Genomic DNA, 14413 nt, shown 5'->3' with positions numbered 1-14413 from the left:
CTCCTTTGAATATTGCAAAGAATATACGGATGGGTGGGGGGGATACACGCTCCTTCAGCATCGGATGATAGAAATTTCTTCTCGCGATGGTGTCGGTTTAGTAGAAAATTTATTAGATTTTTTTAACTTGAATTTTTATTTTTACTGTGACTTATGTAGTGTTTTTCCTTGAAAGAAAACGATGCATTTTCATACAACCTTTGAAGAGTGATTCTACTCAATTCGAAATTCATTCTATATCGACTCATTCTTAAGTATAGTATTATATTAATAGTATGATGGAATTACCTTTTTAGCAATGTAGAACGCAAAAAACCAACGATATTCGTTAAAAATACACGGAAATAAACGGCAATGAATTTCCGGGTATTTTTAGTGAACATCGTTGGTTTTTTGCATTCTATATTAGTAATATTACTCAATTATATAATCAATCATCTCTCTGAAAGGATTTTTTTATTGTATTTTTACGTTTAATTAGCGTGGTTTCATCCGAATTTTTTTCCTTTTAATATGTTTGAGCTGAAAGGGTTGAATTTCATTACAATCTTAACGAGATTTCAGATATGTTCATAAAACAATGGTAAATATTTAGAATGATTATGTCATTCGGAATTATATGTAGAAGAAAACAGAGAGAGAGAGTCAATTGCAATCCCCCCGATGCTTGCCAGTTTTAATCAAGAAAGAAGTGAGAGACCTGTGCTTGAAATAATGTAAAATTACATTTTCTTAAAATATGGACCTATATAATATCGCAGTAACTCTGGCGATTTGAAAAATAAATAGCAGCTAACCTGAGCCCGACTTAGACACGAACAGGTCCTGGGCAAGGTAGGAATTGGGGCTTCCGTGACTTGAGTCCAAATATTTTGTTTACCCAGTGATCGAGTTCGTTTCAGAATTTACCTGGTTAACCAAACCAAAAACACCAATGAATGTCTCACGAGCTCCCAAGATCGATAATTTCAAAAATGAATTTATTTTAACGATTAAACTTTGCATTTTTTTTACAAACTTTATTGTTGAACATTTATTAGTGTTATTGGTCATCGAAATGAATAATTATGTATCACATTTTATTAAGTGACCAATTTTGCTGATACGAGCAGAGTAGGCTGTAGGCGATGGACTCACTTGATTCTGACACAGTTTCTGACTTGATGTACACTCATTGCCATAAAAATTTACACACCCAGAAGAAGTCGTCAAAATGAAACGAAATTTTACACATATAAGTACTACGTTGATATAAGTAAGTGATTAGAAAATCCAAGAAAAAGGATCATTTATTGCAGAAAAAAGTACAGATGAACAGAAGTTTTAGTACGCTGTTGGACCCCCTCTAGCGCGAATGCACGATGCGATACGAGCGGGCATTGAGGCATACAAGTTCCGTATGATGTCCTGAGACATCTCGTTCCACAGTTGCTGTAAATGCACCTCTAGTTCGACCAACCTCGTAGGGTGTCCAACTTGCCGTCCCAAATGATCCCAGATATGCTCGATTGGTGACAAATCTGGGGATAGAGCAGGCCAGGGAAGGGTGGTAATGTGGCAGAGGCAGTCTTGTGACATCCTTGCTGTGTGTGGCCTAGTATTGTCTCGTTGAAAAATGGCTCCTGGGAGCCCTGCCATGAGTGGCAACACATGTGGCTGAAGGATGTTATGGATGTACCGCTGGGCTGTCATTGTGCCATGGTTCAATATTAGGGTTGACCGTGTATCGTAAGCAATGGCACCCCATACCATGACACCAGCTGTGGGAGCGGTGTGTCGCTGTAAAGCGAAGGCAGGATTGAAGCGTTCACCACGGGGCCTCCACACATGAACACGATTGCCATCACTGCTCAAGTTGAATCTCGATTCGTCGCTGAAGACGACCTGGTTCCATTCCGTTTCAGTCCAATCCCATCGTGCTCGACACCACTCCAAACGGAGGCGTTGGTGGGTGGGTGTCATTGGCAGCACACGTAATGGGCGCCGCGATACCAGATGTCCTTCAGCCAGGCACCTTGCGATGGTTCGGGAAGACACAGGGGCCCGTAATGAAGCTGCTGCCTGTGTCTGGATAGCGGCCAATGAGGCAGTTGGCTCTACGTGTGCGTTTCGGATGATGTGACGGTCTTCTCGACGACTGGTCTGTCGAGGGCGTCCTGAACCTGGTCGCCGTGTAAATGACATCTCTTCTGTCCACTGGTCCCAACACCTCCTCACAGTAAAATCAGAACGGCCTAATTGACGAGCAACTCGCCGAGCTGACCACCCAGCTTCCATCATCCCGATGATTCTTCCCCTATCGAACTCTGACAACTGCTCATATGGTCTTCGACGGCGGCGTAACGGCATGTCTACCTCAGCATTTCCTTTGCAAACGATTAAATACACTCCAGCAAGCTCTGCTTACCTGTTTTATACTCCAAGGAGAACGAAGTTCAACGCCACTTTTATGGCAATGAGTGTATTTTTCCCGATGTGCTTATAATTTGGTAATCAATCCAAGTGGGATACCCGGTCTGCGTTGATAGTGGTTGTATTCATCCTTTGACGACGGCACCCGTAGTGTAATGAAATGCTTTGAGAATTCATAGCGTTTTCCTCCCTATTTGCCTTTATCATAGGTTCTTTCTTTAATTTATGAGGGAAAGGATTATTACAATTCTAAATTGTAAATGTATTTAATTACAAATGTACAAGATTGGTAAATATCCAATCTACAATTCAAAGACAAAACTAGAATAATAGTTAATAATAATAAGTTAAATGTAGTTTAAATTGTTTCAAGAATGTGTAAGGTGCAGTTGACAATAGCGAGAGGGGGCGTGTGCAGAGAGATTAAAATAATATTTATTTTTTATGTAACGTGATCAACACGTATTCCCAAAAGATCCTTACAATCTGCAATGAAATAATCTGTACTGAATGAAATAACAATTTCTGATACTTTTCTTTTCGATCTCCAACAATAACACAATTATCACATTTACAAGAAAAATTGACAGAAATAGCATTAAAAGACGGTCTGACGTTCAAATTTGAAGATGGCTATTAATTTTTCTGGATGAAAAAACAAATACTGTACCTGGAATTTATGGGGATATACAGTGGAATCTTCCATAACGGACACTCCCCGTTTTTAGTGAGCACCTCCAGTTACCAAAAACTTTTTGAATTACGTCAACGGGACTCCGGACTCCCGCTGAGACTGATTATTTTACTAATTTTACTATCCATTAACGGCCACTCCTCGTTAGCGGCGAAAATTTTCGGTCCCGTGAGTCAGTGCCGTCTGAACGCATGGGCTCCTGAAAAAAAGAGGGGGCCCAGAAAAACGAGAAGTAGTTTAATTTTTTGAGAAGTTTCCAGGTAGGGCATCAGAAAAATCACTTGGCGGGGGGGAGGGGGGTTTGTCCATGATGCTCTTAAGACGGCGCTATCTTGAGTGTCCGTTATTGAGAGGTACTAATGTAGCTGAACATTTTTCATGTGCGAAATACAGCGACTTAAGTTTTCTGAAGCGACTTAAGTTTTCTGAACATTGTTCAGCGGTTGTCAAAAAATCGAATAGAATGCTTGGTCTCATTTTCAAAAAGGTCTCTTCGCGTTCTCCTAAAGTCATTCTTCCGCTTTTTCGAGGCTTAGTTCGTCCTGGACTGGAGTATGCTGTAAGGTTTTGGAGACCATACCTACAGAGGGACATAGACTTGGTTGAAGGGGTGCAGAGAAGAGCTACGCGTGTCCTTATTGGCACACGGGGCTTGAGTTATGAAGAAAGACTTCATTTTTTGAATATGTTTACATTGGATGAACGCAGGTGTCGAGGAGATATGATCGAAGTGTTCAAAATTTTCAATGGGATGGATAGGATGGACCATGAACTTTTAGTACACCGCCAATCGACTGCTTTTACAAGGGGACACCAGTATCGATTGGTGAGGGACAATGCAAGGTTATGGTGTCGCAGGGAATTTTTCTCCAATAGGGTTGTTAATAAATGGAATAGCTTACCCCCGGAAGTAGTAAATTGTAACACAATTGACACGTTTAAAAAGAAATACGATAAACATGTTGGGGTAAATCGAGAAGCTATCCATTCTTAGAATAAGACAACCATAAGTATTCTTTATGGGCATTGTATAATATTTTATCATGTGTATATATTGTTTGTAATTTGTGTTAATTGCATTTTTAATTGGGTTGCTGTATTTTTGAAACATATGACAACCATATTTTTATGGGCATCTTTTTATCAGCCACCTCGTTGGGCATTTTGCCTGTTGTGGCGTTGTATTTGTATTTATATTTCTATCAACTAAAGGGTTTGCTTGCTCCCAATTTTATCAATTTTCATAATAAATAAATAAAAAAGGCTCCCCCACCTTAAATTTTGAAGATGTTCCCAAAAATTTTTTTTTCTACTTCATTGTTTATATACTGTAGTTTCTACATCAGGGGAGCACAACCTGTTGCCCGCGGCCCAGCAATAAGTTCCGGCGGCCCGCGAAAGGTGTTCCGGTATCAATACACACAATTACACGTAAAGATGCCAATTACATTGTAGCCAAGAATTTTTCAAAGGCAAGTAAATATCATAATCACAACCAAAAAAAATTTGTCAAAGATAAGTCATCAACTTCAGCCCCAAAAAATTGTCAAAGGCAAGAAAGATTGCCAATTAGAGTCAAAAACTTTTCAAAAGCAAATAGAGGCCAATTACAGCCAAAAAAAACTTTTTTCAGAAAAAAGTAAAGTCAACAATTGCAAGCCTAAAAAAATTGTGTCAAAGATGAGTGAAGTTGCCAATTACAGCCAAAAAATTGTCAGAGGTATAATTTATAAGGTAGGGAAAAAAAATCTTAATTCTTAATCTCAAATATTCAAGTAAGACTCTTTGAAAATCAGGCAAAACACAGGGCATTTAATGAAAACGTTGGGACGAACAAAATTTTACGAGAATGTGTCCTGAATGTCTGAATGTGTACACTACGAGATTCGTGTAAAATACAGGCCATCCACATATGCAAGTTTCTAGCCCGCGAGAGGCAGAATTGTCGCATATCTGACCCGCGGACTGAAAAGGTTGTGCACCCCAGTTCTACATGATTTGGTTGTTAATTCCATTAGCATGAAAAATATCTCCCGTGGGTTCGAGAATGAATTTTCGGAGCTACCCCACATTTTGTACACAAATTACGAATTGTCGTTTTCTGGGAGAATCATCCTGCATTAATTTTTTCTTTAGATTCGTTTTTTAAACTGGAAGCACAAATCAAAATTGTTTGCAATGGCAAAGTTATTGTTTTTATTAAGTCAGATTCATCTTCGATGACACCAAACTTATCGAGCACATTACCAGCTCTATCCTTTATAAAAGTATTTTAGGTCCGGTTCCATCATACCATCGAACCACACATGCACCTCGTCCTCGCCGCTGCGGTGGTCGAGTGGTTATAGTGACGGACTCACGATGCGAGGATACGGGTTCGAGCCCCACAGTGGTGGTCGGCCGAAGTTGGTTTTCTGTGGTTCCCAACTTCAAGGCGCAAATGCGAGCCGATCTCCCCGTTAAAAAGTCTCGCCACAGGGAGCAACAGTCCTACAACGATAAAAACATTCAATCATAACACTTCACTCATAGTTTGGAAAACTGGTGGCAGATGGCAGCACTACACATAACAAGCATTACAGAAAAACACACAAAAAAAACTTCACGTCAGGTTTCACTACACGTACACGCACATTCCCGCATGTACCGATTCGTTGGGGGTTCCGCGGGGGGGGGGGGGGGGGGTTGTAGCAGTAGTAGGTAGGGCCTCCAAAAAATGGCTCGGGAATCCATGATGTTCTTAAGTCAGCCACCTCGTTGGGCAATTTGCCTGTTGTGGCGTTGTATTTGTATTTGTATTTGAGACGTTTCAATGCAGTCACAAATCTTTCGACAAAAATCGAAATCACCTACAGATATTCAATTGTGAGAGTTTGAGAACTCTGCTTAGTAAAACCAAGCAACAATCATCACACTTGGAAAACATCTATTAATAATAAAATTATTTTTATTAAAACTAAGTAACAATTGTAGTTTTGCGTCTGTATTTTTAAATAATTTTAACGTTAATGGATATTTTTTGTGTGATGCGAATATTACTTTGACCACAATAAATGCAACTAAATATGTTTTGTGTTATATGCATGTTTATAATTATTTTAGAACTTTTAACCCTTTTTATACTATTTTTGCATAGTATATGCAAAAAAATCAAAAATTTGTCGCTGCATCGTTTAACTTTTTAATGTGGGTTTTTAACATCTCTTCCAGGGGGGCGATGAGAAATTTTGTTTTTGAAAAGGGGGCGATGGGTGGGCTGAATAAGTTTGGGAAACACTGCCCTAAAAGTATCAACAAACATGTCGACTTGAATGGATGTCGAGTTAGCGGGTTTCACTCTAAATTTTTGTCCGATCGTTTTTGTGTACATAATTATATGCATTCAAACAATTCGATTAAATAAAATGTTAATTCTCTCATTAATTTTAATTTGGGGTTGTTTCATAATAGAATCAAAACACATAAAAAAATTTACCTCACGAAAAATAATCAAGTATATTTATTTGTTTGTCTCCACAGAGAAAACAAAAATTATTCTGTTCAGTTTATCCCGCGATTGTTCGGCTTTTTCCTGAGTGCGTAGAAATCGACGTATGACATCTACAGCTTTCAATGCATCATGGAGAGATGGTGCAGATACTTCATCTGAACTTTCTGTGATTCTATTTTTTCGGAACATGAAGCACTTCCTCTTTGCTTGATTGATTCTAGAATACCGTCGTCTTCTAAAAGTCCTGACGTTACAAGATCAAAGTCAACGTTCAAAAATTCATCCTCTATAAAATCACCTGTAGCGTTATTTATGTTTCCTCCACACGTAATTTGAGAGGAATCTTCGGATAAATTATCGTTTTCCAAAGACTCGGAACAAAAACCAACATGAGGAAACCAGTTCCAAATCGTGGCACTCGTGACTGACTTCCACACAGAATCAATCATTTCAATAGCATCTAAAATGGAACGTTTTGTGTCCATTCCAACATCCACTAATTCTTTTTGGTCTAATTTTCTGTAAAAAGTTTTCATACTTAGGATAATTCCTTGATCCAGTGGTTGTGAAATTGCTGTTGAATTAGGTGGTAAAAAACATGATTTTATTGCAGAAAGGTCCTTAAATTATCCAAAATAAATTTATTTATTTATACAATATTGTTGGCCCTTGGGCTTATACAAGAGGATGCGATTGAGAATGACAAAGATATTGTTTGATATTGGATAAAAAACTAATGATAGTGGAAGATTCAACAATAGAGCTTGGGAGTTTGTTCCATTCACCAATGGTATGGGGAAAGAAGCTGTATTTAAAGCAGTCAGTGGAAGCAAAAATAGGTTTTAATTTAAGGGAATGGTCGAGTCTTCTAGAGATGTAGGATGGTTCGGCTAAGATACCAGAAGTATCTACAGTATGTTGAACTGACCATGGAAAATTTTATAAAACAATGTTAATCGAGAAATGAGACGAAAAGTAGAGAGAGGGAGGAGATGAAGTTCATTTTTAAGTTCGGACACAGAAATGAAAGATGACCAGCAGTCATGAACAAATTGGGCGGATTTATTTTGGATTGATTCGAGTTTGTCTACATTACTGGAGGTGTAGGGGTCCCAGATTTCAGCGGCATATGAAAGAATGGGGGAGATATAAGTTTGGTAACAGAAGTCTGATATCCCGAGTACAGTGTTTAAGATTGCGGCGGAGGAAGAAAAGTTTGTTAAGACACATCTGGTAAATTTAGTGGACGTGTTTGTTCCAACGTAGGTCGGCTGAAATTATGACACCGAGGTATTTGATATGAGAAACTTGGGATAACGTTAAATGATTGATGGAGTAGGAGTATTCAAGAGGAATAAGTTTACAGGTAACTTTCATGTGAACCGTTTTTGAGATATTCATTGGCATTTGCCATAGGGAACACCAGTTGGCGATGGAAGCCAGGTTATGTTGGAGAAGTTCTTGATCAGATTGATAGTGAATGATACGGTAAATTACACAGTCATCAGCAAATAGTCTAGTGGTGAAGTTGAGGGATTATGGAAGGTCATTGATATAAATTAGGAAACGTAACAGGGAGAGGACCGATCCTCGAGGGGTCCCAGACTTTACGGGGACGGATGGTGAGTTATGATCATCAAAATGAACAAACTGTTTACAATGTTTTAGAAAAGCCTCCACCCAATTAAGTAATTGTACATTAAGGCCAAGGCGTGAGAGTTTGAGGAGAAGTTTATCGTGGGGAACTTTTTATCAAAGGCTTTAGAGAAATCTAGGAATACGATATCAGTTTGTAGGTTTTTATCAATGGCTTCAGAGAGGTCGTGGATGAAGAGGGCCAATTGAGAGGTAGTAGAGATTGTCTAAAGCCGTGTTGGTTGGGGGAAAAAAGTTGATGGAGACCAATGTGGATGCGGATTTCTTTTGCTACAACATGTTCGAAGATTTTACAGCAGGAGGTGGTGATTGCTATTGGCCTGAAGTTCAGAGGATTAGAAAGTGGACCCGATTTGTGGATAGGAATAATTTTATTGATTTTCCAGTCGTTTGGGAGGGTAGCAGAATTTAGTGAAACATTGAACAGGATTAAAAGATAGTCGGCGACTTCATCAGCACAGAATTTAAGAATAGAATTTGGGATGTCGTCGGGGCCAACAGAATGGGGTTTCAGTTTTTTCAATAGTTTTAGGATATCTTGTTTGGAGAAGGATATTGGGGGTGAGTTGTGGATAGAATCAAAAAAAGAATATTGGGGAGGAGAGGGGTCTATTGAGAAAACCGAGCAGAACGCTAAATTGAATTCGGCAGCCATCTCTGAAGGAGATGTATATTTATTTGAACTTATGAGGGAAGTGGGACCAACAGATTTAGTTCTAAGGTAACTCCAGAATTTTGTTGGATTGGTTTTTAAGTAATGGGGTAGAGAATGAGAGAGGTATCTGGACTTTTGGACGGAAATGAGGTTTCTGAGGTCTCGGGTGGAGGCTGAAATTATAGATTTGAGTGAATTGGATTTGTTGGTTTTATATTTGAAGGCGATTCGGCGGATTTTCTTCTGTAAATGAATAATATCTCTGGTGATCCAGGGATTAAAAAAATACTTAAAAGAAACTTTAATTGGAACTGTAGCTAAGCATTTGTCTATAATACATTTAAAAGAGGTCCAGAGGGTGTGGATATTGTTAGAAGAGGATATGGATAGGAAATCATTGAAGTGAGAGCGAAAATTATTTTGCATAAGTGAATAATTTGCCTTGTTGAAATTACGTTTATGGGGGAGTTTGTAGGATGGGATAGAATGGCGGAGGGAAAAGTTAATTACTGGGATATTATGGTTGGAGCAACCCTCAAAGATGGAAGTGGAAAGGATTGAAATTCGATTGGAGGTAGCAATGAGATCTAAGGTAGAGCTGGAGTAAAGGGTGGCTCTTTTGGGTTCTAAAATGGATTGGACCAAGTTAAATTTAAGGAAGATATCTAAAACTTTGTTATTAATTCTGTGATTGCTGGACAGGGATTCCATATTTTTCCAGTCAATGCCAGGAAGATTCCAGTCTCCGGAGGTAATAATAGAATGTGTATTGTAAAATTTTTCAAGAATAATTTCCAGTTTTTCAAAAAAGTGGAAATCAGGAGAGGGAGGGAAATAGACAGAAAAGATGGCAAGTGGGGGACAGTTGGGTTGAAGCCATTCGGCTCCAACAATTTCGAGTTCAGAATCTAATAGAATTTCAGTTAAAGGGATAGAATTTTTGAAAATAAGTAAGACCCCCCCCCCCCGAGAGTTTTTATCCTTTCGAAAAGCATTGTAATCAAATGGCAAAATTTCGGAATTAGTGATTGTATTATTTAACCATGACTCTGCAACACCTAGAAATTGGAGATTATGGATGAGTAAGAATGTGTCTAGAGAATTATAGATGGCTTTTTTCTCAGCCAGAGATATCAAGGAAACCTCAAGGTTTCCTTGATATCTCTGGCTGAGAAAAAAGCCATCTATATCTCTCTAAACCGTCCCACCCGGGGGCCATTTCCTGAAGTTAAGAGAGGCTACTAACTTCAGGAGTAGATTAATGGAGATTATGGAGCTAATTGGAGATTATGGATGAGTAAGAATGTGTCTAGAGAATTATAGATGGCTTTTTTCTCAGCCAGAGATATCAAGGAAACCTTGAGGTTTCCTTGATATCTCTGGCTGAGAAAAAAGCCATCTATATCTCTCTAAACTGTCCCACCCGGGGGCCATTTCCTGAAGTTAAGAGAGGCTACTAATGCCTCTACTTCAGCGCCTCACGACACAGTGCGTGAAATTTGGAAGGCAGATTCATGTGTCTCCAGTGGTGTAGATGGTAGCATGCTTGCCCGGTATGCAAGAGGGCCTGGGTTCGAGTCCCGGTGGAGACGTGATGACTTTTCTTTCCGAGCTCACCTCAGCATAATATCCGGAAAATAACAGTTTCCTTGATGTCTAGAGAATGTTTTATTTTTCAGGCTGTGCGTGTTAATAGATTCTTCAGGAATGTTTCAGAAAATCAAGTTATCCCGGCGAGAACGATCCTCAAGATCGATGACTTTGTTGGTAAGGGAAGATTGGAGTTCAGAGAGATTAGAGGAGAGGTCATAGACTTGGTTTTGAAGTTCCTCTACGGGAGAAAGTTTCTCCTCAACTGCACTAAGACGCTGGGATAGATTACTTAGCTGATGGCTGAATGAGTCCTGTTTTTGGGTGAGGAGGGTAAATAAAACTTTTCTCACTTGAACATTTTCCAACTTCCTCAACCATTGTTCAAAAATCTCTGATGTCATCCATGCCTTTTTGTTGCCATAAGTCCACAGGAAGAGTTTTAACATTTTTAAAGCACTGCAGGTTTTTTGATTTTCCAATAACTAACGGTTTCAATTTTTCAGAACCGTCTGAGTTTGCAGCCAAAAGAACTGTCAAACGATCTTAGTGTTTTTTACCTCTTTCACATTTTTTGCCATTGAAAGCAAGCGTTTGGTTAGGCAAAAGGCGAAAAAATAAACCTGTCCCATCACAATTAAACACATCTGCATCTTTATACCCTTCTATCATTGGTTTCAGAATATCATTCTTTTAATTTTCAACAGTTTCTCGAGATGCAGATATGCTCTCTCCACAAACTTTAATAAAAAGAATGCCATGGCGTTCTTTGAGTCAGGTCAACCATCCACTGCTCACAGTAAAATCACCTTGATTGAGACTTTTTGCGAAATCCTTTGCTTTCTCTTGAATTATTGGTCCTGATAATAGGATTGAGTGAGATCGAGTGGATTTGAACCACAAAAGATTTGCTTCTTCTACGTCACTGAAGTCTGATTTTCTTATGCGTTTTCTGCTTGGTTCATAAGATGATTCAAATGCTGACAAAATGTTTTCATTATTTTTGGCAAATGTTGAAATAGTGTTCTGTGGAACTCCTTATTCTTTGGCAAGTTCACTCTGAGTTTTACCCGATTCTAGTTTTTCAAAATTTCAACTTTTGATTTTAAACTTAAAGTGTGAGGTTTGCATGGAGCCATTGTATTCACGGCCGTCTATACTCAAGATGAAAACCAAATGACATATTCAGTGTCTAACCAGGCTTTAGCTCTTTCTTTCACTCCTTTTTCAAGAAATCGTAAAACTGAGTTCCACCGAAAACATTCTTTACAACAGACGATATCAAAACTCCCAATAGATAAGATTTTCATCCTATTGGATGTTGACAATATCCACACTTTTTTTTGACCATGAAAGACCTTTTTTGGAAACTCCACTAAAATGATAAGCTGGGCAACAGGTTTCAAACATTCATTCTTCACATACACGCCCCCAATGCAAAAAAGGGACCCATCATAGAGAACAAAGAAACAAAGGATTGTCAAAGTACCCATGAACAATGTCAAAAAAATCTTAAAACTGGTAACAGAAGGCCAATTGTAAAAACCAGTTGTGGTGAAGGGACAGAAATTGTAGTCGACTTAAGCGGAGTTAAGCTAAACATGTGTCAAGTTAGAGAGATTTCCCTACATTGAAATTAGTATTGTGCCAACCAAGGGAATAATAGATCTTGAGTTATCGAGAGTCTACTGTAATAGTAAAATAAGCCCCTGAGCCGGGTCCCATTGCATTCTAATACTAGGAATATGAAATTTCCTCCTTACAAATCAGGGATTCCCAAACTAGTTACGTTCGCAGCACTCTTAGAAAATTTTAAATATTTCAAGTTATATTGAAGGGAGGTTAAAGGGTTAAATTTGAGCCACCCCCCCCCCTGGTCCGGCACACTGGACACTTGACCCTCTAGTTGCAGCCCTATTTCCAGTACCCGAACACTTAGGTAGCCAGGGCCGGCACTAGGGAAGAAGGCAATTTTCACAGGTGGAAATCTTGAGGGGGGCTACTAATTCTGTGGAAGGGGGGGGGGGAGAATACCGTTTCGATCGAATTTTTCAGTGGAAGAGAGTGAAAAAATTACATATTCTTCCCTCCACGACTAAAATGATTCTGTCTCCATTGGACCGGGCTTTTGGACTGAGATCTTTCTCGAGGACACCGATTTTTCACAGGGAAGTTCTTGGAACCTGTCATAGGCATAAACTTGTATTGGCCAATGGGATCGAGACACCCCCCCCTATTAATTTTGAAGAGCTGGCTCAACCCCCCAAAAAAAATCGCATGGATAATTTTTCCACACCTAGACTCGGAATAATTACATCACGTCAGTACAGTGTGTTTCGGCCTTTAAAAGGGCCGTTCAAGTATTACGCAAGTAAATTTTTAGCTATTTTTGACCCCCTTCCCCCCTCCTTGTCAGTAAAATTTTGTCATCAGCTCTGCCCCTCTGAATCCTAATGCACATTGGTGAGATCAGAGATGTACCGCCCCCTCCCCCAGGATCAAAAATTTATTTTTTTAATGCAAAAAATATTTTTTTTTAATTGAAATTTCTGATTCAGCTTTAATTAAGGTAATTCTATAGACGATGCTCTCAACCTAATACTCACTAAAATTAACGAATTCAAGAGCAGAGAACTGGATGTCGCCTTTATAAGTATCGATATTAAAGGAGCTTTTAACAACCTGACCTATTCCTCAATAAACCAAGAACTGTCCAAAGCTCCCCTCCCTAACAACATTAAATAGATGTTTTCGGACCTCCTAGCAAATAGACATGTTTTAATCACAACACCAGAAGGCCTGGCGGTTAGAAAACAGGATATTGGCTGTCCACAGGATTCGTGTAGCGAGCCGGCTTTGTGGAATCTGGTGGCCAATCAAGCCCTAAAAATCCCCCCCCCCCCGGAAGATGCCTATATCCAGGCCTTTGCTGATGACTTTGCCTTTGTGATAGGGTCAGTTGATGTATCACAGCTAGCGGCAAAAACAACTAAAATTCTTAATGATTTTTCGAATTGGCTTAATGAACATCAAAACCTCAAAATCTCAACAGAAAAAAACACAATTTCTTTGTTTCACAAGAAATAAATATCCCCTAGGATCAAAATTAATAGTAAAAATATTAAATATGTAAACAATCTCAAATATTTAAGCGTAACCATCCAAAAAGACCTTGACTGGGAATCACACATCAACGAACGCAAACTAAACGCGACTCGCTTCAATTTTAAACTAACTAAAATAACAGGAAAATCCTGGGGCATCTCACAAAGCATTAGGAACATCATCTACAAGACAGTAGTCGAGACATTCTTAGCCCATGGCGCCTCTGCTTGGTATAAGCATCCAACCAAAAAAACACAACAGGCCCTGGATAGCGCACAGAGGAAATTTCTTTTAACAATAACCGGAGCCTATGAGACAACAGCCACGCTCAGACTCCAGGTGATCACAGGTAACTGCCCACTACACCTAAAGCTCCAAATGGAAGCAGACTACACAAACGCAGTTAGGTTTAGGAAAAAACATTCAACCAGAACTTCTAGACTTTGACCCCAATAACTTTGAAGCACTGGAGCATGGCTGGCACCATCACCCCTCTTGCTCAACTATCCCCAATCAAATTTCGATTGACAGCCACGATATAAAACTAGCAAACACCCACATATACACAGATGGCTCCAAAACCAATGAAGGCATCGGGGCAGCCTATTGTGTATACACAAACAATACAGAAAAGCAAACATGGCAAGCAGCGCTAGATAAAAACAATAGTAACTTTCAAGCAGATTTGTTAGCGATAGAAGCAGCTTCACAATACGCAACGGGAGCAGAAGAACGAGTTTTAATAACAACTGATAGCCCCTCCTCCCTTCAAACACTTCTAGATCCAACAAATAGAAACAATAGTATGTGT

The 14413-nt window shown here is 39.2% G+C and overlaps 1 protein-coding gene and 1 non-coding gene across 2 annotated transcripts in view; one reads left to right on the top strand and one right to left on the bottom strand.

The window, feature by feature from the left end:
- The window catches only part of LOC149074642 (uncharacterized), a 233868-nt gene that overhangs the window by 147364 nt on the left and 72091 nt on the right, over nt 1-14413 (bottom strand). The gene's annotated exons all lie outside the window — the stretch shown is intronic.
- TRNAT-GGU (transfer RNA threonine (anticodon GGU)) lies at nt 10426-10499 on the top strand. Its single transcript has one exon. It is a non-coding gene; the product is annotated as a tRNA-Thr (tRNA).

The sequence above is a fragment of the Pholcus phalangioides genome, unplaced genomic scaffold, assembly GCF_987345545.1.
Source record: "Pholcus phalangioides strain wild (caught in Gottingen) unplaced genomic scaffold, Ppha-v1.0 ptg000017l_1, whole genome shotgun sequence".
In the NCBI taxonomy this organism is placed as follows: domain Eukaryota; kingdom Metazoa; phylum Arthropoda; class Arachnida; order Araneae; family Pholcidae; genus Pholcus; species Pholcus phalangioides.
This window is presented reverse-complemented; position numbering and strand designations above follow the sequence as displayed.